The sequence below is a fragment of the Lampetra fluviatilis genome, chromosome 25 (assembly GCF_964198595.1).
Source record: "Lampetra fluviatilis chromosome 25, kcLamFluv1.1, whole genome shotgun sequence".
Classification (NCBI taxonomy): Eukaryota; Metazoa; Chordata; class Hyperoartia; order Petromyzontiformes; family Petromyzontidae; genus Lampetra; species Lampetra fluviatilis.
Genome location: NC_136299.1, coordinates 2,799,457 through 2,821,930, shown reverse-complemented (window position 1 = coordinate 2,821,930; position 22,474 = coordinate 2,799,457). Strand labels below are relative to the sequence as shown.

Here is a 22,474-nt window from a genome sequence, read left to right as displayed (position 1 = left end):
CTTTCTATGATAGGCTAAAAACCTTACCCAAAAGGGGTCAAGCGATGCGCATTATTAAATTACCGATATCACTCGATGCAGACTACCACCCGAATGCAATGCACACGACCACTAAACGAGGTTGAAACACACACTTTCTACAATATCGTGCCATCGAAGCGGGCGCTGTGTAACCAATATGCACACGTGTGCGTTAGCAATGTGCACACTTGCCTTAGTTCCGATGATCATGATGATGACCACAAAATTGTGGTGATCATCACAGTGACCACAATTGTGATCATCACGATGACCATAATTTTGTGATCATCACCATCATAACAAAAAACACAAAAAAATTACAAATTATGCAAGGCGAGACAGGATTGTTGTTTTAAGCGCAGGCGTTCAAAAGGACGTTTTCCTTTTCCATACGATTTCCATATCTGCGACGGCTTGCTGACCCCACGAACATTCATCAGAGCGCTGTAGAGGATTCAAGAATGGGGTTGGGGTGAAGCGGTGGCGGCGGGAGCAGGTGGGTTGCGGGAACGAGGGAGGGGGAGTATTGAGCAAGGTGGGGGGGGGGTGGGAAGCGAGCGAGTGAAACGGGAACCCAGAAGGATAACAACGACGATGGCTCATTGATTTTTTTTCGGTGGCAGCGCAACCCGACCAAGAAACCCTTCGGCGACCTCCCCTTCACGTTGGTCGTGACCTACATTTTGGGAAATGCTGATAAAATAACAATCATACTTTGGCAATATCCCTGCTATATTTCACGTCGCATTGTATAAAATGGGCTCGTCAGATGTACTTTAGTGCTTTCGTAAATCGGTAGTCCTCTCGCTCCGGTCACAGCGTGTAATTCGTGTGTTTGTGGGATAAACATGCTGTGTAAGTGTAGCGGCGTGTACAGTGTCTCTGTGGTGTAGCGCCAGTACCGAGAGAAGGGCGGTACTGTAGGTGTGGAGTCTCTCTCTAGCACCGGGATGAGTACAGAACGGAAGGGCCCCGAGGGGGCATAGTTTGGGTGACAGCGAGAGAGAGGTCGGGTGAGTACATGGTAGTCTGGGTGAACCCGAGAAGGCACGTGACCAGATGAGGTAGTAACGAGGGCCAAAGAGGAGGTGAGAGGGACACGTGATGTGGGCCCAGAGTCTCCGAGAAGGATCTGGAAGGGGGCGTGGCCAAGGGCGAATCCTGGCTACGCCGCAGCCCAGAAAGGCCGAGTCCCGAGAACTATTTTGGCTATTCGTCTCTGGGAATGGAATCCACTGGCTACGGCTTCGGTCTTCGGGCTTCAAGCAAGTCATCGTGGACCAGGCAGGGAGTTAGCTGACCTGGTCCGAGTATATAGTTATCCCATTGAGTGGTTACGTAGTTACACGTGGTGGTTACCACCCTATATCGTTATCCCGTCAAGTGGTTATATGGTTACCCCGTTGAATTAATAATAAACGTGTTGCCTCCAAGTTCCAGTGTGCGCCTCTGTGGAACCCACTACACAAGTACTAGGCAAATCCCGTATAATTTACGACGAAAAAAGTGGCAGAAAAGCATTTTCAACGGATACATGAATCAGGCCCCATTCCTGTAGTTCAACAAAGCATCCTGGGTCAACTGCAGTGCCATAAACCAGAATACCACCACCTGGTGCCCCCCGTCCCCTTGGTGGTAATTTAATAAACGGCTGGATTCTTGGCGAGGCCAATTCATGCCATTAAAACGTGGAATTTCACCGTGGCTTCAGCACTCCAATTTGAGACTGAATATTCCCAGCGTGCACCTTGGCATGGGACACACTGGTACACACGTACGTTGAACTTCTCTCACAACGCACGTAACCAACCGTGCAAATGCACAATGTGGCGAAACGGTAGTACCTGCACAGTGCTGGGGGCACACTCCACTCTGACCCCCTGGCGAGCTGAGTTTGATTCCTGGCCAGGGCTAACGCCATTGCCAAGTGACGCCTGAACGGCTCATGGGGTCCCCTCCTCCAGCTCCCTCCCACCCCCACCCTCCAGAAAGCCACACGGACCAGCGTGGTGAAGCATGACCAACAACCCCCAAGACTAATACAGATTGCCAAAGGAATGTAAATCATTGCCAAATAAGTAACCCTTCATTAAAGTAAGTGTACTTGACTGCCCTTTGTCAAACCCACTGCTGGATGACGGCCTCCCCTTGCATATCAGTTGCTTAACCATACTTCACCATGCTGGTCAGTGAGGCTCAATGAACGATTTCACTTGCCACTGATGTTTTGCAGTGGCCAGGAATATGACTCGAGTCACTGGGTTATATCGCAGTGTGTTAACACTACAAACGCCATCAACAACGCTGTTTAGAGTTTACATTCCGTCCTTCTGAAGTGTTTAAAGTAACCACACCAGCTAGACCAGGGGTCGGCAACCTGCGGCTCCGAAGCAGCATGCGGCTCTTTAAGGTTCACTTGGTGACGTTATTTACTAAGCACCACCGTCTCGTACTCACCAAGCATTGAAATACCGATTTCGACGAAAGAAAATGGCTCTTCTTGTTCGTTTGATTGTCGCTCCCTGGGCTCGACTGACGTTTGCAATCACAGTATTTTAGTTAATAACTGGACAACAAAATATTCAAACTGAGCAGCTCATTAAAATAATTAGTATGGTTAAAAGGTTGTCCAAATCTGAATCTAACACAGTAATAACAAGTGCCTCCCCTCCTTTGTAAAACAGAAACGATATCTATTCAATGGCAAACTTCACCCCTGGGGGCATTTAATGATCACTTAAAAAACCAGAGTGGAGAGAGTGAAGAGATGTAACCAAAACAGAAAATCCACACAGTGGCAGTCCACAAGCTGGGTGCAAGGACTTGAATCACAGCGCTTGCACCAAGATTTATGGGCTTACATGCCATGGTGGCGAGATGTTCTCTCCCTCGCCTGGTATACATGAGGTCGTGGGTTTGATCCCGACCCTGACGCTTGTGTTTTTGCAGTTTGCGTGTCTCTCTCCCCGTGATCGGGTGAATTTCTCTCCGGGTCCTCCGGTTTCCACATGTTGAGCCACTTCGTTGAGCCATCATTTGTGGCCAGGTCGCTTCTGAAAAAAAAACTACATAGCTCAGTGGCCCTTATCTGGTAAAATAAAAAGTTTAGTTTAGATTACAGTAGTGCCAATCAATTAACATTACTTGGGATTTTAAAGGGATTTCGTGGACATGAACTTCGATTCCAGAAACATCCAAACTAATGAGGCATCTACATAACGGGAATTATCATTTAGGCTAACCTCTCGTCATGGTGCTTAAGAGAATTGTGATTATCATCATCCATGATCTGTGCACTGCTGGACTTATGCCTTCCCAAGTTGTTGCCATTGGTCATGGGTCTTGAAAATGCAACAATCGCCGAGCCCCCTGCACATGAGCTGATCTCACTGCTGCAACTATGTGGTGGTCATCCTCTCGGGGAATGCTCCTTCCTTGACTGCCATGCCATTGTCAGTATTGACCAGCAGCCAATCATCCCTTCCATTGTGTGTCCTGCCAAATCTCACTTGCTCGTACTAAGAGTCAAGTGACAGTTGTCTGATTTGCGTGCATTCCCCCCAATCCATGTCCGTGTGTTATATCTGTCACTTTAATGCAATCCCAAGCATATCCCTCCCCACACTTATTTGTGCAATGTTCAACTGTCTCATTTTTATTGCCAATGGTGTATTTGTCTCTGACCCATGTCATCCTTGGAGGAACGATATGTTAGTTGTTGTTCATGATCCAGTTATTTAATTTAAAAAAACACTCCAATCTGCTCTCGCTAGCCAACTCATTTCATCATATTTATCCCTGGTGCTCATTCAATAAACGACCCGATGTTTACACACTCTGATGTGTTTTCCAGCTTTGTTTCCTCCAGCAAATATTCGTTTAACGAGAACTGGTAACATTTGGTTTACTCATTTATCTTGAGCCCAACATTGCAGCCTTTTTTTACCAAGTTCTTCAATCATTTACTATAATTACTTTCCACTGACATAATCATTACAACAACGTAAGGTTGGCGTTCTCACCGTTAATGCCTTTATTTTTGTCCAAAGCATTTTTTTAAAACATCTTTTAATGTTGCTGTGAATAACTTTGGCGAACTAAATTTGCAAACTTTAACAAATTAAATAACTCAAGACCTGAATCATGTAATACTTCAAGATTTGAAAGATGCTTAATTCATTCTTCTATTAATAAATGGAGGCAAAACTGAGGAGAAATATTACGGTCTCGTTTGCCTCATATCTATCACAAGTATATACATAGTTAATTAATATTAATGGTAACAGAATAATGGTCAATTTATTTCCAACCAACCGCAACAGCAAGCTGCATTTGGCGAAGTTCTTTCTACCATTGACCGCATGCATACCATTTATCAGATCCTGAAAAAGACACAACGAATATCAAATACCATTATGACTTTGTAGGTGATGAAAAGGCAATTTGATTTGGAGGCATTGCACTGTCACCCAAGCTCTCACAAACCAAGGCAAAAGTAATCATTAAAATATATATATCTAGATAAAATAAGAACCATTCACGAGGTTCAAAATTCAACAATGATGGTGCACAAAAAAGGTAACAAAACACAAATCGGAAAGAGAGTTTGGCAGGGAGATACGCTCTTGCTATCAAGATTAAGAAACAGCAATACGGCGCAACTGCTCAAATCTGTATATCTCAGCAGGTTAAGACAGGAGGATCAGAAATTCCAGCACATGTATAAGAAAAATGTTTTAAGACTGGAATTAAATATTATGACTGCGGATAAAGTGTTTTGAGTTATGCACACTATCGCTATACAGGCAGTCCTCGACTTACAAACACCCAACTTACGAACATCCACACTTACAAATATCCGACTTGCGAACATCCACACTTACAAAATCAGCTTCCATCTTACCTATAAAAATCATTTTTGTCTGTCTATCTGTCTGTCTGTCCGTGTGTGTGTGTGGACACACCTTGTGATGCATTTAACTCACAAACTGCTGGCTTTACGTTTCAACAAACTATACACGTACGACGTGATAAGCCCCCGACCGACAAATCGCGATAAATGTTTCCCATTCGTCAAATGTAAAGTAGTTAAATTAACAATTTACTCCTTTTATAAGCACAGGGCGGCGCCAAAGCACAGATCTGCGCATGCGCGAGAACGCTCACTCGGTGGTGGGGGGGGATTTCTCATTCATGTTCAAAATTCAACAACAAAAAACATAACGCTGAGCTAAATTCTTCAAAGTGTGATGTCCTCTTCTCCCCCCACCACCCCAATGTGTACAGTTACTACTATAGAGTCGGTAGATACTATGATAGTCCATAGCCACTACTACTGTAGTGCGGGCAGGGGGATGGTGGGGGGGGGGGGGGTAGCGGCCCAGCCCCAGGCGGCCAAGGCGCCACCTCGGCCGGCTGGGCAATCTAGGCAAGACCGGGGGCTCTGCACGGGTTTAGGCCTGACCACGCCACTCTGTTAAGTTAGTAGTTAACTGCTATAGAGTCGATAGATACTATTATAGAGTCGGTATATACAACTATAGAGTATGTGATACTCCTGTAGAGTAGGTAGATACTACTGTAAAGTTTGTAGTTACTGCTGCTGTAGAGCGGGTGGTGGGGGGGGTGTGTAGCAACCCAGCCTGCGAAGGTGCCACCTCGGCCGGCTGGGCAATCTAGGCAAGACCGGGGGCTCTGCACGGGTTTAGGCCTGACCACGCCACTCTGTTAAGTTAGTAGTTAACTGCTATAGAGTCGATAGATACTATTATAGAGTCGGTATATACAACTATAGAGTATGTGATACTCCTGTAGAGTAGGTAGATACTACTGTAAAGTTTGTAGTTACTGCTGTTGTAGAGCGGGTGGTGGGGGGGGTGTGTAGCAACCCAGCCTGCGAAGGTACCACCTCGGCCGGCTGGGCAATCTAGGTGAGGCCGGGGGCTCTGCACGGGTTTAGGCCTGACCACGCCACTCTGTTAAGTTAGTAGTTAACTGCTATAGAGTCGATACATACTATCAGAGTCAATATATATGAATATAGAGTAGGTAGATACTACTGTAGAGTTGGTAGATGCTACTGTAGAGTCAAAAGATACGACTATAGATTCAGTAGATACTACGATAGTCATTAGATACTACTGTAGAGTTGGTTGATACTACTATAGAGTCAATATATACGACTATAGTATCCGTAGATACTACTACAGTCATTAGATACTACTACAGAGTTAGTATTCTACTATAGAGTTGGTTGATACTATAGTCGTCAGATACTACTTTTTAGTCTGTAGATACTACTACAGTCAGTAGATACTGATACAGTCAATATATACTACTACAGAGTCAGCAGATACTGCTAGAGTCAGCAGTTACTATTATAGTTAGTGGATACTACTGCAGAGTCAGTAGATACTACTACAGAGTCAGTAGATACTACTGTAGAGTTAGTAGGGACTACTTTAGTCATTAGTTACTACTGCAGAGTCAGTAGTTACTACTATAGAGTGGTTAGATACTACTGTAGGGTCAGTAGTTACTACAACAGTCAGTAGCTACTACTGGGCTCAGTAGATACTACTGTACATTCAGTAGATACAACTGAGTCAGCAGATACTACTATAGTCAGTAGACACTACTGTCGAGCCAAATACTATTGGAGAGTCAGATACTACTATAGAGTGAATTTCGATTTAAAGCTTTCGTGACTGCAGGGATTCATCTTCTTGGTCTTTCGGTAAAGTCACGTAGAGTGGAAATAATAAAATAATAAAAATAAAACATAAGAAAATTATTCTCACGACATTTCGGCCACAACGCAAGCAGCCGTCCTCAGGTGAAGAACAGGTCTGTCGAGAAGACAGAGTTTGAATGACAACCCCAGGCTTGGAGCGTCTTTTTTAAGCTGGGTTGGAGGGGGGAAGAGCGCCTTGACAAAAGAATTTGCATATCAAGAGTAATTTAGTATATTTATGGGAAATGCAGATATGCGATTAGTACTACTTGTGAAATGCGTAGGAGGTTTGGCGAGGGGTTTAAAGTCATTATGCCCGTGCATTATGCAGGATTAGCAGCATCAAAGGGAGGGGGTAGGGGTAGCATTAATAAAGAGAAGGAATGTTAATAGTATGTATCTGCAGTAACTAAACCACCACGTAAACAACTAAAGTATAAACTACATAGTATCATCAGTATACTAAATATACTCTTCAATAAGCTGAGCTACTAACAGTAAGTAATACATTACAATTCTACGTCGCAAAAAATATAATATGCTTCAAGCTAAACTTTATTCTCTTACATCACACGGGTATACCCTGTACTATATACTGCCATAGACAAACCCAACATTAAATTCTATACTGTATTATTATAATACACCACTCTATACCTTATACATTGTAATATTACACTATGTATTATTCTACCTACCCCACTGTATATCACACTGCTGTATATTCACTATACAATTACGATACTACATATTACTTTTTACATTGTATAAAACATTACAATTGTATACTATTTATTATTATACAATCAGCTATACACTATACCATTGACCGTCGCGTGAAAGATACTAAGAGGAAGCAACGAAATATGTCAATGGGAGAGTGGTGGTAGGAAACTTGCAAAATTCCTCTTGATATGCAAATTCTTTTGTCAAGGCGCTCTCCCCCATCCAACCCAGCTTAAAAAAGACGCTCCAAGCCTGGGGTGTGTCATTCAGACTCTGTCTTCTCGACAGACCTGTTCTTCACCTGAGGACGGCTGCTTGCGTTGTGGCCGAAACGTCGTGAGAATTATTTTCTTATGTTTACTTTTTATTATTTTATTATTTCCATTCTACGTGACTTTACCGAAAGAACCAAGAAGATACTATAGAGTGATCAGATACGACTCACTCTATTGTATGTAGGGTCTGTAGGTGTATATAGAGTGAGTAGATACTACTGACTCTATTGTATGTAGGGTCTGTAGGTGTATATAGAGTCAGTAGATACTACTGACTCTATTGTATGTAGGGTGTGTAGGTATATATGCCTACGTGGGGGTAAAAATATTTTTTGAGGGGGGGGGGGGGTGACAATTTTCGGAAAACTTTTAGATCAACTATTTACCCCCCCACTTTCTATAACTTTTTGGACTTCTGCCAGCTTCTTATAATTTTGTTGATGGACAAATGGAAAGACAAACGGCCCACCGGGCTTTCACAATAGCTTAGTATTTGTGTATGTATATGTTATGTTTTTAAGCGAAGTTTTGAAATACATTTTTCCCCCGGGCAACGCCATGTACTTCCCGCTAGTGAGATATATATTCTTCTTAACATCGACTTACGAACGCGAACTCGCACTTGCGAACTCGCACTTGTGAACTGAACCGCGGAACTATTTTGTTCAGCAAGACGTAATGAGTCACGCTAGGAGTAAGTGTGTGTGTTCGCGTGAGGGTACATTTGTGTGAAAATGAGTGTGTGAAAGTGAGTGTGCGCGTGTGTGTACGTGATGCCCATGCCCACGTGTGTGTGTATGTGGGGAGCGGCAGTGTAATGGTTAGCGTGCTGCGCTACCAACCCAGCGACCCGAGTTCGATTGCTGCTCACGACCAATACCGGTGATGAATATCTGAATGGGTCCTGGGCCTCCCCTAGGTCGACTAAGCCTCAAATGAGTACCTCGTGCGGTGTGTAAGCATCGAGACAAATGTGGCCGGGCATGGTGCTGGCCACCCACCCCCTCGTGTGCCAGCCTTAAAAATTTCTCACTAACATCACTTTCCCCGACAGTCTGGTAAGATTATATGGGGGATCATTGTTGTTGTGTGTGAGTGTGTGCGTGTGCCCTGTGTGCATGTAATTGTTTAGACTCATGCCTCTTCCGACAAGCAAGCCAGCATCAGGACTCAAGGTAAATAAAAATAAAACGGATTTATTTTCTCTATTTCTATTTATTTTATGTTCTTTTATTTTATTTACTACACAGTATTTATTACAGCATTACATACAAATGTACAATATTTCTTCTTATTTTCTAGTTTAACAGTGCTTTCCTCTTTTGTTGAAAGTTTAACACATTTTATAATGCCTTTTGTGCATTTAAATCAAGTACTTTATTCCGTTCCGACTTACGAACGAGTCTCAGGAATGGACCCCGTCCATAAGTCGAGGACTTTACAGTATGGTGCATAATTGTATTCTATGGCCTGTGATACAACACGCTTCACCACGAACCATAAGGCAGGGAAATACTTGTATTGTTATTTTTATATTCATGAAAGCAGATGACACCATCCATGACTAGCGATAACACGACAACGTACGGGGCACTCCACTCAGCCCATGCCCTTTAACTCTTCCCAGCATCTCCACGGATAATAGAACGCAAAAACTGAAAACCCTTGATCAGCGACAGTGCAGAGTGGAGGAGGTTCTCGTGGTTCCTTAGCCATCAAACTAAGCTACAGCTTGTCTGAAGTAATACAAAAATAACATGTAAAATATCATTACAAAGATTGTAATTATGTTAGGCCACTCTGTATTGTGGAAAATAAGGGGTATGGGCTGGAGTGGCCTAGAGGAGTTATCCTCCAGGTAAACACAGTCCCATTAAAGTAACTGCTCTTATCTCTGAATGATCTTGGACCCTAAATACCAATGCCCCAGGGCAAAACGCACTGCTGCAATATGCAATACCAAGTTGCCATATTATGTATGCATGTGTCTCTCTCTATGTATCTCTGTGATATCTGTCTCTGCTTATATGTTTGTCTAAATGTCTCTGGTTCTGTGTTTTATCTCTGTTTTATCTCTCTCTCAAATTTAGCATTCTCAGGAAGAACGTAATCAACCAGGTAGGGTGTTGACTGTTATGTTATCCGACTCTCTGTTGTATTACATTACATTTCTAAGTATACTAGATTTGTGTTTCTATTTCATTTATACCTGATGATGATTGCTTGTGTTGCAATCGAAACGTCGTATGCTAGTATTTAATTTATTATTTTATCTTTATATGTGACTTTACCGAAAGAACCAAAGAGTAATTGCTACAGTCACGAAAGCTCCAAATTAAGTTTAAGTTTGCCATATTAACTTCATTCGCAGAGCTATTGCTGTGTGTCTAGTGTTATGTTTCTATATGATAAACAAATATGTACGTTTGTATAAACACCCATGACCGTGGAACGATGTTTTATAAAATTCCAAACGGGGATGGAGGGAATGGGGAGTTGCCACACTGTTACAATTCAAGAGACAAAGCGTCTCGCTGCTCAAACAAGCAGAAATGCTGGGCCAGACGCGAGATCCAACACAGCTCCCGCTAACATGTTTTCCATTTCTTATGAAGTTGGCGTCATTTTCGCAGTCCGTGCTACGCCACAATTCCTCGAAAAAGTAGCTCTTCAAAACACTGTTATCATTATAAATGAATGCGGTGTTACTTATTACAAGTTAAATTTGCTTCATTTTAAGTAAAAAGTATAAAGCTCATGCACAACATATATAAACAGCAAATATGGAATCTCATAACAGACGGAAAAGCAATCAAAACCCACCATTAATACATTGACAGAACTTCATATTATCAATGTTCAATATAAAATGCATTATGCTCCTTTCAAACATGTACATGGGAATGTAAATTAGCATCCATGACTGTAAATACTCGTTAAATGCAGCAAATACTTAAATTCCCATCATAACAGGCAGCCTCCCCCCCCCCCATAGGAAAACTCAGTCGTGTTGAAACAAAATGCTTCATTTAAAGGCACTTTACACATTTCCATGGAAGGCTTAGACTGTAGTTACACATTAGCCCTGACAGGAGATAACAGAAGAAGAAAGAAAGGGCTATGTGGCTGCCCCAGTATAATTTTATTGCAGTGTGTGGCAATGTGGCCACGTGGAGTGGCGGTGGCTTCGGCACTGCAGTTATAGAAAGGGCTTCACGTGCCAAGTCAAGCAGCCAGGTTAGGATAATCGACCCGGCATCATCATCAACTTCTGTGGTAAATAAAACTATAGCGCTACGTTGGTGGGGGGGAGTGAACAGTGGCAACGTGGCCCAGCCTTGGTAATGTGGACTTTCCACTGTGACCTCCAGGTCGCCTGGAGGCGATGAGATCTGCCACATTGCCTGTTTGAGCGTGGAGACACTTTGACCCTTGAATTGTAAGGGTGTAGCAACTCCCCCCTCCTTCCCTCCGATTGGTATTTTCAAAAACATCGTTCCACGGTCATGGGTGTTTATACAAACGGGACACATTTGTTTATCGATATATTAATTTCCTCTGGGACTGTAAGAACAACTCGCGATGAAGCACCACGTGAAGGCTCAATCACGTCCAGTTGTATACATCAGGAAATTAAAGTGCTATGAACGACAGTTAAATGGGGTCTAAAGTTCCGTTGGTAAAGTTGTGGAAAACCCACGAGGCATAACGTGAACTCGAGCTACGCTAACACTCAAAAGGGGTGCAAGAATGAGCGTGAATTAATAATTACATTGTGGAGAATGGAAATGAGGAACAAATACCATCGGTCACAATCGGCTCCCTATAACAATTTAACACGTATGCTTTCACGATTTGGCAGGTTTTGTTTACGTAACAAACCTTGCTTTTTGGCTGTGTCGGGTTTAACGAGACAATTTATATTTACACGATCGAACCCAAAAAAGTCTCTACTGTGGTTCTTATACCAAGCCAAGTCACAATTTGAATTCTTAGAATTCAGGAAAAAACAACAACAATCAACCACTGCAGTCAAACTCAAGCGATGCGTTATAAATGATCGCTTAACCAAGTGGCTTATCAAGTGTCAATTTACAGCAGCGGCCAAATACTCTAAACGCGTGATGCCGATTCTAAACGTGGAGGGAAAAAAACGAAGGACCCGGAGAAAAAGAGAGAGAAAGAACATACAATCTCCAAATATACAGCAGGCATCATGGTCGGGAACGAACCCACGACCTCCTGCACACCAGGTGAGGGAGTTAACGTCTCGCCACCATGGTGCCCGAACTGTCCACAACCACAACGCAGTATTTGTGCGGAACACGACTTTCATGGTCTATAACGTTCACACACATGGTATATATTTTTTTACGCTTTTCGTCAATTCGTACCTTTCTCTGGTGGCAGGTGGTGCCTGTGCAGTGATTTCAGCTGGAGGAGGGAACCCAAGAGGAGAGTGGGGGGGGGGTGCAAATCCTCCAGCGACCTTCAAAGGCCTCCGCCAAAACACCTCTCAACTTGGAAAGCAGCTCCTAAAGAGGGTGCCAAGCACATTCGACAACAACGCACGACGAATCAGAAAATAAGTTGTCATCCGATTTGGACAAAAAAAACCAACACACGCTTTAGAACGTTTACATGCAGATGCGTGACGACCTCTGCAGATGGTACCGTGTAACTCGTGCAGCAAAGTCTGATAAGACTGGGCACGCTGGTACAGACAAGCAAGCAACCGTGCACCTTGCACTCGAAGCAAACATTGAAGATTTGAATGCAAGACCATGGAAACATTGATCATCTTTCAATTATTAACCGAGCCGAGCTGGATGCCACAAAAAACACACACAAACACAAGCAGACCCCATTTACACATGCACGGATAGACTTTGAGGACAATTGTTGTTAGCGAGCACCTATTAAAGTCAGCGTGGTGTACAAGGAAGCTGACGTATCAACTCCAATCCCAACTGGTGTTGTCACCTTGGTGCTGTCAACGTCACACACAAAGTACTTTATTTTGGTGCGGAATTGACCAAGAAGGAAACCCAGCCCAATAATCGCCACTTGTCACTGTGTATTAAAACGTATTTGCTGGAATCCTAGTGCAGTGGAAAACATATCTTTGTATAGCCCCTTGTAATAATAACATATAAACAGACACGTAAGCATATACATACGTGCGCGTTCCGTCTTATTTTGCCAGCAACTAGCTTTGTCTTTTCTTTGCCAATGGTGAAATGTAAATGGTATTGTACCATGTATCCTTAATTTAATGTATTCTTTATCGAACCAAGCTGTGGTAACTTGCGCTGTCAAATTTACTGAGGGCCATAACAAAAAGAATAACCCACAGGGAAAGAAGTGATGTTTCAGATAAGACGGATAATGTTTCAGATGTCACAAGTAAATAACTAAGCAGCGCCATTCATATACGAAACAGGGAAAGCTCCCAAGCCAGACGGAATAGCTGAACATCAAAGCCGGACAAGAAATTTAAACAACATTAAGCTGACCTATTTATGAAAATGTTTACAAAGGAATGAAATACCCGTAAGTTGTGGACTGGTTTCTGACTCACGGTTCAAAAAGGCAATCAAACCTGATCTCAAAAATTGCCGACCCATTAACCTACTATCACATATACTCTACATAAATTATTCTCAAAGATGTCAAGAAAATTAAATACAGTCACAGAAATTTAAGAGGCCAATCTATGACGTGAGCAAGTTGTATTAGGAAATGTGTCCACCAGTGACCACACATATACAAATATGTCCACCAGTGACCATAGATACAAACGGCACCTATAAAAAGACGTACGCGAATGAAATTCCATTCACGCCGAGACATTATTGTTAGATACATTGGATTAATTGGAAATGTAATCATCTAAGCTCTCACAAACCAGGCTTGAAAAAAATAATATGTACAGTATATCCATGGTAAACAAAACTCTGTCAAAGAACCACTACACTGAGTATGAACACAGCATAAATGACAAAACAGAAGGGGCAGTAATCCAATGAGATTTGCTTTGACTGTGGCGAATTACAAGAGCCGAAGACATTTTTCTGAAAAATTGGATGGGAGAAAGCGGGCATTGGAGAAAAGGGATACCATTGGATGGGAGAAATGGGATAACATTGGATGGGAGAAATGGGATAACATTGGATGGGAGAAAAGGAATAACATTGGATGGAAGAAAAGGGATAACATTGGATGGGAGAAAAGGAATAGCATTGGATGGGAGAAAAGGGATAGCATTGGATGGGAGAAATGGGATAACATTGGAAGGGAGAAAAGGGATAACATTGGATGGGAGAAAAGGGATAATATTGGATGGGAGAAAAGGGATAACATTGGATGGGAGAAAAGGGATAACATTGGATGGGAGGAAAGGGATGACATTGGATGGGAGGAAAGGGATGACATTGGATGGGAGAATAGGGATGACATTGGATGGGAGGAAAGGGATAACATTGGATGGGAGGAAAGGGATGACATTGGATGGGAGGAAAGGGATAACATTGGATGGGAGAAAAGGGATAACATTGGATGGGAGAAATGGGATAACATTGGATGGGAGAAATGGGATAACATTGGATGGGAGGAAAGGAATGACATTGGATGAGAGAAAAGGGATAACATTGGATGGGAGAAATGGGATAACATTGGATGGGAGAAAAGGAATGACATTGGATGGGAGGAAAGGGATAACATTGGATGGGAGGAAAGGGATGACATTGGATGGGAGAAATAGGATAACATTGGATGGGAGAAAAGGAATAACATTGGATGGGAGAAATGGGATAACATTGGATGGGAGAAATGGGATAACATTGGATGGGAGAAATGGGATAACATTGGATGGGAGAAAAGGAATAACATTGGATGGGAGAAAAGGGATAACACTGGATGGGAGAAAAGGGATAACATTGGATGGGAGAAAAGGGATAACATTGGATGGGAGAAAAGGAATAACATTGGATGGGAGAAAATGCATAACACGCGTCGAGAACGTAAATAGCCATTTCATAATTGCCGACAATGGGAATTAAAAACAAGCAAGGGACTACAGGAAATGACTGCGAAGTTTGTGCCACCAGATAAAGGGGGCACGTTTTCAATTCAATGAAGAGAGAGGCTAACGGGAGGATGGCACACATGTGGAGAACATGAACTTCGTAATTGAGAGGCATACACCAACCGAATGTGCTCGCATGAGTATGATTTCAATGAGTCGATATGATATTCCCAGCTTTTTTACATACGGAACCATACCACATGATCACAAATAATTGTAGCAGGAAGCGTGGAGAGATGCCATGCCCACTGAGAGACTGGGATAGGAGTATTAAAGAATGTGGGCACAAATGCCAATGAGACATCGCGCTGACCTGCTTGCTCATGGAACATGTGTTGCTTGGCACATTTGCTATGTTGGGTTGATGGCCAATAGGTCGAGACTTGCAATGGGATGACAGGACAACTACCGCTGAGAGGGAGTGTGGTGGAGTGATGCCATTCACGTGTACAGGAATTAGCGAGGCCTTGATACAAAAAAAGAACAGGACAGCGAGTGATGGATGTAGGGGAGGCATTCTTTCAGCAATTGACATGCAATAAGTGACATTACTGTATACACATGTTAACATGCGCTACCGTACAATATACTTGTGCCCTGCCATATTGTAATCACACAGATACAGGGGGTACAGAGGCACACACAACACTACACTACACGTTTACAAACACATCCCATCAGACGTTGCACGCGAACTACACACCACGACACACTTGCACACGTACAGTACTTTATACACGTCCATGCAAATAGAACACGTGTGCGTAAACAATGCGGACCCTCTTACACAGCCACACGCAACCGCGTGCATGATAAGATATTAGACACGCTACACTGGTGTACACATGTGTGTACACACATACACACTACATACACACACACTGCATACACACACACACTACATACACACACACTGCATACACACACACACACACTGCATACACACACACACTGCATACACACACACACTGCATACACACACACCGCATACACACACCGCATACACACACTGTATACACACACACTGCATACACAACACACACACACAGTCTGCATACACACACACACACTGCATACACACACACAACACACACACTGCATACACACACAACACACACACAACACACACACTGCATACACACACACTGTATACACACACACACACTGCTTACACACACACACTGCATACACACACACACTGCATACACACACACTGCACACACACTACATACACACACACTGCATACACACGCACACCATACACACACACTGTATACACACACACACCATACACACACACACTGTATACACACACACACCATACACACACACACTGTATACACACACACACCATACACACACACCATACACACACACTGTATACACACACACTGTATACACACACAGTATACACACCATACACACTGCACACACACCATACACACTGCATACACACACACACTGCATACACACACACACTGCATACACACTGCATACACACTGCATACAGACACACACACCATACACACACACACTGCACACACTGCACACACACAACAACAACACACTGCATACACAACGACACAACACTCGGGGGAGGCCCAGGATCGCGGTGCGCTCACCACCTACACACACACGTGTACACAAAGCACACACACTGTACACACACGTGTACACAAAGCACATACACTGTACACAACACACTGTACACACACTGTACACACACTGTACACACACACACTTTACACACTTTACACACCACACATACACTGTACACAACACACATACACTGTACACACACTGTACACACACACACGTGTGCACAACACACACTGTACATCACACGTGTGTTGCGGCATATACACACTGTACATCACACACGTGTGTTGCGGCATGTACACACTGTACTGTACACTAACAACTAAGGACGGCAGAGCGGCATGGATCGTCTTAGACGCAGGGAATCCGCTACACTCCCCATCGCCATCATCACGAGTGAAGATGCATTCACAATCACCCATCATCATCATCACCGGCGACCAACATTGGGATGAGTTCACGACCACCACCACCATCACCAACATCACCACCAACATCACGACCATCATCATCACGGCGACTAAGAAGAGTGTTACGGGTTTACATCACCCATCATCATTACCGGCGACCAACAGAGTGGCAATGGATTCACACCACCACCAACATCACCACCATTATCATCATCACCACCAACATCATCATCACCACCACCATCACCACCATCATCATCATCACCACCACCACTACCATCACCACCATCACCACCACTAACCACCATCATCACCACTAACCACCATCATCACCACCACCACGTCGGTGATGTTGCATCGGCCGCGGGCACACCGAGAGCCCCTCGCTATGGACACAATTGAAGCTCTTAAGAGACGGAGGAGGAGAAGGATGATGAAGGAGCAGCAGCAGCGATTGATACTCACACATTCAGCGGCCTGGCCATTTTTCCCCGGACCCTTGCGCAGTCTTTGGTGTGTGTCTGTGTGTGTCTCCACTGTATGTGAGTGTGTGTCTGTGTGTGTGTTAGTGTGTGTCACTGTGTTACTGTGTGTTAGTGTGTGAGTGTTACTGTGTGTGTGTGCTGAATGGTTTGTAGCGCGCCGAGCGAGCGACTGCACGGATGTTGCTGTCACGACTGCGCGCACTGTAATCTGTGTGTGTGTAGTGTGTGTGTCTGTGTGTGAGTGCAGCGTGTGTGTCTGTGTCTCTGTGTGTGTATCTGTGTGTGTGTATGTGTGTGTGTCTGTGTTTGTGTATCTGTGTGTGTGTCTGTGTGTGTATCTGTGTGTGTATCTGTGTGTGTCTGCGTGTGTGTGTTTGTGTGTGTCTGTGTGTGTGTGTCTGTGTGTGTGTGTATCTGTGTGTGTGTCTGTGTATGTGTCTGTGTATGTGTGTGTCTGCGTGTGTGTCTGTGTGTGTGCCTGTATGTCTATCTGTGTGTATGTGTGTGTGTCTGTGTTAGTGTGTGTGTGTCTGCGTGTGTGTGTCTGTGTGTGTGTGTCTGTATGTGTGTCTGTGTGTGTCTGTGTGTGTGTGTGTGTCTGTGTGTCTGTATGTGTGTCTGTGTGTGTCTGTGTGTGTGTATCTGTGTGTGTCTGTGTGTGTCTGTGTGCCTGTGTGTGTGCCTGTGTGTGTATGTGTGTGTGTCTGCGTGTGTGTGTGTCTGTGTTAGTGTGTGTGTGTCTGTGTGTGTCTGTGGAGGGGGGTGATTGTGTGTGTGTGGAGGGGAGATGATTGTGTGTGTGTAGGGCGGGATTGTGTGTGTGTGTGGAGGGGGGGGGGGTGATTGTGTGTGTGGAGGGGGGTGATTGTGTGTGTGTGGAGGGGGGTGACTGTGTGTGTGGAGGGGGGTGATTGTGTGTGTGTGGAGGGGGGGGGGGTGATTGTGTGTGTGGAGGGGGGTGATTGTGTGTGTGGAGGGGGGTGACTGTGTGTGTGGAGGGGGGTGATTGTGTGTGTGTGGAGGGGGGGGGGGTGATTGTGTGTGTGGAGGGGGGTGATTGTGTGTGTGGAGGGGGTGATTGTGTGTGTGTGGAGGGGGGTGATTGTGTGTGGAGGGGGGGGGGGGTGATTGTGTGTGTGGAGGGAGGGTGATTGTGTGTGTGTGTGGAGGGGGGGATTGTGTGTGTGTGTGGAGGGGGGGGGTGATTGTGTGTGTGTGGAGGGGGTGATTGTGTGTGTGTGAAGGGGGTGATTGTGTGTGTGGAGGGGGTGATTGTGTGTGTGTGGAGGGGGTGATTGTGTGTGTGTGAAGGGGGGTGATTGTGTGTGTGGAGGGGGTGATTGTGTGTGTGTGGAGGGGGGTGATTGTGTGTGTGTGGAGGGGGGTGATTGTGTGTGTGTGGAGGGGGGTGATTGTGTGTGTGTGTGGAGGGGGGTGATTGTGTGTGTGTGGAGGGGGGTGATTGTGTGTGTGTGTGGAGGGGGGTGATTGTGTGTGTGGAGGGGGGTGATTGTGTGTGTGTGTGGAGGGGGGGGGATTGTGTGTGTGTGTGGAGGGGGGTGATTGTGTGTGTGTGGAGGGGGGTGATTGTGTGTGTGTGTGTGGAGGGGGGGGTTATTGTGTGTGTGTGTGGAGGGGGGTGATTGTGTGTGTGTGTGGAGGGGGGGGGATTGTGTGTGTGGAGGGGGGTGATTGTGTGTGTGTGGAGGGGGGTGATTGTGTGTGTGTGGAGGGGGGGGGGTGATTGTGTGTGTGGAGGGGGGTGATTGTGTGTGTGTGTGTGGAGGGGGGGGGGTGATTGTGTGTGTGGAGGGGGGTGATTGTGTGTGTATGTGGAGGGGGGTGATTGTGTGTGTGTGGAGGGGGGGGGGGATTGTGTGTGTGTGTGTGTGGAGGGGGGTGATTGTGTGTGTGTGGAGGGGGGTGATTGTGTGTGTGGAGGGGGGTGATTGTGTGTGTGGAGGGGGGGGGATTGTGTGTGTGTGTGGAGGGGGGGGGGGATTGTGTGTGTGTGTGGAGGGGGGTGATTGTGTGTGTGTGTAGGGGGGTGATTGTGTGTGTGTGGAGGGGGGTGATTGTGTGTGTGGAGGGGGGTGATTGTGTGTGTGTGTGGAGGGGGGTGATTGTGTGTGTGGAGGGGGGGGGATTGTGTGTGTATGTGGAGGGGGGTGATTGTGTGTGTGGAGGGGGGGATTGTGTGTGTGTGTGGAGGGGGGTGATTGTGTGTGTGTGTAGGGGGGTGATTGTGTGTGTGTGTGGAGGGGGGTGATTGTGTGTGTGGAGGGGGGTGATTGTGTGTGTGTGTGGAGGGGGGTGATTGTGTGTGTGGAGGGGGGGGGGATTGTGTGTGTGTGTGGAGGGGGGTGATTGTGTGTGTGTGTAGGGGGGTGATTGTGTGTGTGTGTGGAGGGGGGTGATTGTGTGTGTGGAGGGGGGGGGGATTGTGTGTGTGTGTGGAGGGGGGTGATTGTGTGTGTGTGTGGAGGGGGGTGATTGTGTGTGTGTGCAGGGAGGGGGTTGTGATTGTGGGGGGATTGTGTGTGTGGAGGGGATTGTGATTGTGGGGGGATTGTGTGTGTGGAGGGGGATGTGTGTGTGTGTGGAGGGGGGGTGATTGTGGGGGGATTGTGTGTGTGGAGGGGGATGTGTGTGTGTGTGGAGGGGGATGTGTGGATGGTGGCAGTCGGTAATGCTGCCGTGGCTGAGCAATGTGCCATTGGGTGAAGGCCGACTCCAATCAGCTATTCCCCTCATGGCTCTCGTAGCCACGGCAGCGGCAAACGGGGGCTCTGGACGACCGAATATCAAACTAAGCTTTTGCTGGAGGCCCCGGGTGGGGGGGGGGACAGGTGTCTTCATTAACTTTCCTATTTTACCAGGTAAGGTCTGCTGAGCCATGTAGCTCTTTTTCATAAGCGACCTGGCCACAAATGATAACTCAGTGCAGTGGCTTATCGTGTTGGAATTTATAAGTTTCGACGAATTTTTCTAAATGTGGAGGGAAAAATCAGTGGGCCCAGAGAAAAATCCATTCGACCGTGGGGAGAACATGCAAATTCAAAATATACAGGCGTCAGGGTTGGGATCGAACCGACGGCCCTCCAGGATACCAGGCGAGGTAGCGAACATCTCGCCACTCCATGACGAGTGGTCACGTGGAATGTTTGAATGCTCACTTCGGAGGAGAGGCTGCTACTTCGCTATCGGGAGGTGGACCGGTACCGCGTGGATTTCTGTGGTATTCAAGAGGTCTGGTGGACTGGTTCTGGCTCTAGTCACTATGAGGGGTAGACAGTCCTCTCCTCGGGGCAGGAAACTTCCAAACAACAGGGAGTGGCTCTTCTTATGAACAAGATGAAGGGGGCGTGGGAGCGTGGTGGTCTTCGACTGTCGTATAACTGTTGTGGATGCAGAGCAACAACTACAATTTCACATTCAGGTGATCAAGCCGGACAATCGCGACAAGAGCAGAAGATTGTATCCCTGTAATGTCGAATTCGTCTTTGTGGATTGGGCATTGCGTCGTTTCTGTATTATGGCCTATTCTGGGTGACCACAGGCGCACACTGGAGTTTTAAATTTTCCATTTGTGCATCAGTCAGAGGTTCTGCTGGTTGGGACTCAGGCAAAAACATTTCTGGTAGGAACAGGTGTGGCAATCGCAGACTCCAGAATTCAGTTTTTGACTCATCTAAAGAGCCTTGGCACCATATTCGACCAGAATACGTCGTTTAATCACCGCGTACAAAATATAGTCAGGTCCTGCAATTTTCATATCAGGGCTCTACGACACATTCGACCACGACGGTGGTGTGTAGCCTATTATCAAGAAGGCTCGATTATTGCAACTCACTACTCTTCGGGACGTCTGGCAAAAACATTAGCAAGCTGCAGCATGCATGAAATTATTTGGCACATGTTGTGATGGGTACTGCAAGAACCGACCTGCATTGGCTTCTGGTTGCTGAACGAATGCATGATAAGGTCACAGTCATGATGAAAATAATTCAAATTTAGAATGCGCATTCCATCCGAGGATCCCAATGCGCAAAAAGTCCAAAATACCTTGTTGATGTGGGTGATGATGGGCCTATGTTGGGAAAGTTTGGGAGTATTTTTTGGGAGTATGCATGAAGTGTGCTCCCACTTTGATCCTTGAAAACGATGGCGAGATCCACGCTGTAGTCACTTTGCCAGCGAGAAAGAGTGGAAAGTTGCTTCTTGCTTGGCATCGAAAACCAGGTGCAGATCTTCAGCGGACATCCAGTCAGTGAGGTCTTCGAAGTCGGCCTGATTTGGGGGCCATCCATTTAGTACGTACGCATGGAGGGGGAAGGGAGGGGTTAACCCAAATGCGTATGCTTGCGTATGGGGGTTCTACTGACAATGTACGTACGCATAGGAAACGGGGGGGGGGGGGGGGTGAAGCCTCGATAATAATGTGTACATTGGCCTTCAAATGAATTAGATAGTTCGGTGGTGGACTATCTGTTTGCTTAAACACGTTATTATTATTAATCCTTAAATATATCGGCCATTATGATTCGTGGGGGGGGGGGTGGTGCGTCAAGCGTACGTACGCAGGTGGGGGGGGGGGTAAAAAGTACGCGTGCGTACAGGGAGGGGTCAGATTTTGACAGATTTTTGCGTACGTACTAAATGGATGGCCCCTTACTGTATAGCCCCACATAGTTGGTGGCTGTTACATGTAGGAACAACAGGTTCCACACTGCCCACCAGGGATTATTTGTCTGTCTGTCGTGCATATTTGTCTGTCGTGCACGAATGCGCTGTCCAACCAAGTTCCTACCTGCCCACTCCGAAGGAACGTGTTAAAGTTACCAACATATCGGGCTGGGATTGGTGCACTTGGGAGCGTTGGCTTTAGTAAATTTGAATTATGGGATTTGTACACGTTGGTGACGTGCAGTTTCTCTATCTCGATGCTGGTGGTGTAGGTGGCTTTTTTCGGTTGGTGGGAAGGTGTAGAACTCTTGTGCTGGTGTTCTTCACGTATATGGCCAAGCCATATTTCAGGTGGTATCGGCTCGTCGTGAGGGTGTATCCATGGATGTGGTAGCAACTGGCACGTAGGGCATCCAAGACCTGGGTTTCTTGGAGCGTCAGGACATCGATGT

General features: G+C 45.6%; 1 protein-coding gene across 3 annotated transcripts in view; it reads right to left on the bottom strand.

Moving 5' to 3' along the window:
* Positions 1-22,474, bottom strand: part of LPGAT1 (lysophosphatidylglycerol acyltransferase 1) — a 98,658-nt gene that overhangs the window by 53,744 nt on the left and 22,440 nt on the right. The window contains exons 2-3 of one of the 3 annotated variants that reach the window (XM_078868022.1): positions 12,672-12,745; positions 12,150-12,290 (exon numbers count right to left, since the gene is read on the bottom strand). The gene's annotated coding sequence lies outside the window, so the exon portion shown is untranslated. Of the gene's footprint in view, positions 1-12,149; positions 12,291-12,671; positions 12,746-17,316; positions 17,764-22,474 lie in introns of those variants that run through there. The other 2 variants (XM_078868019.1, XM_078868020.1) reach the window with 2 other exon arrangements.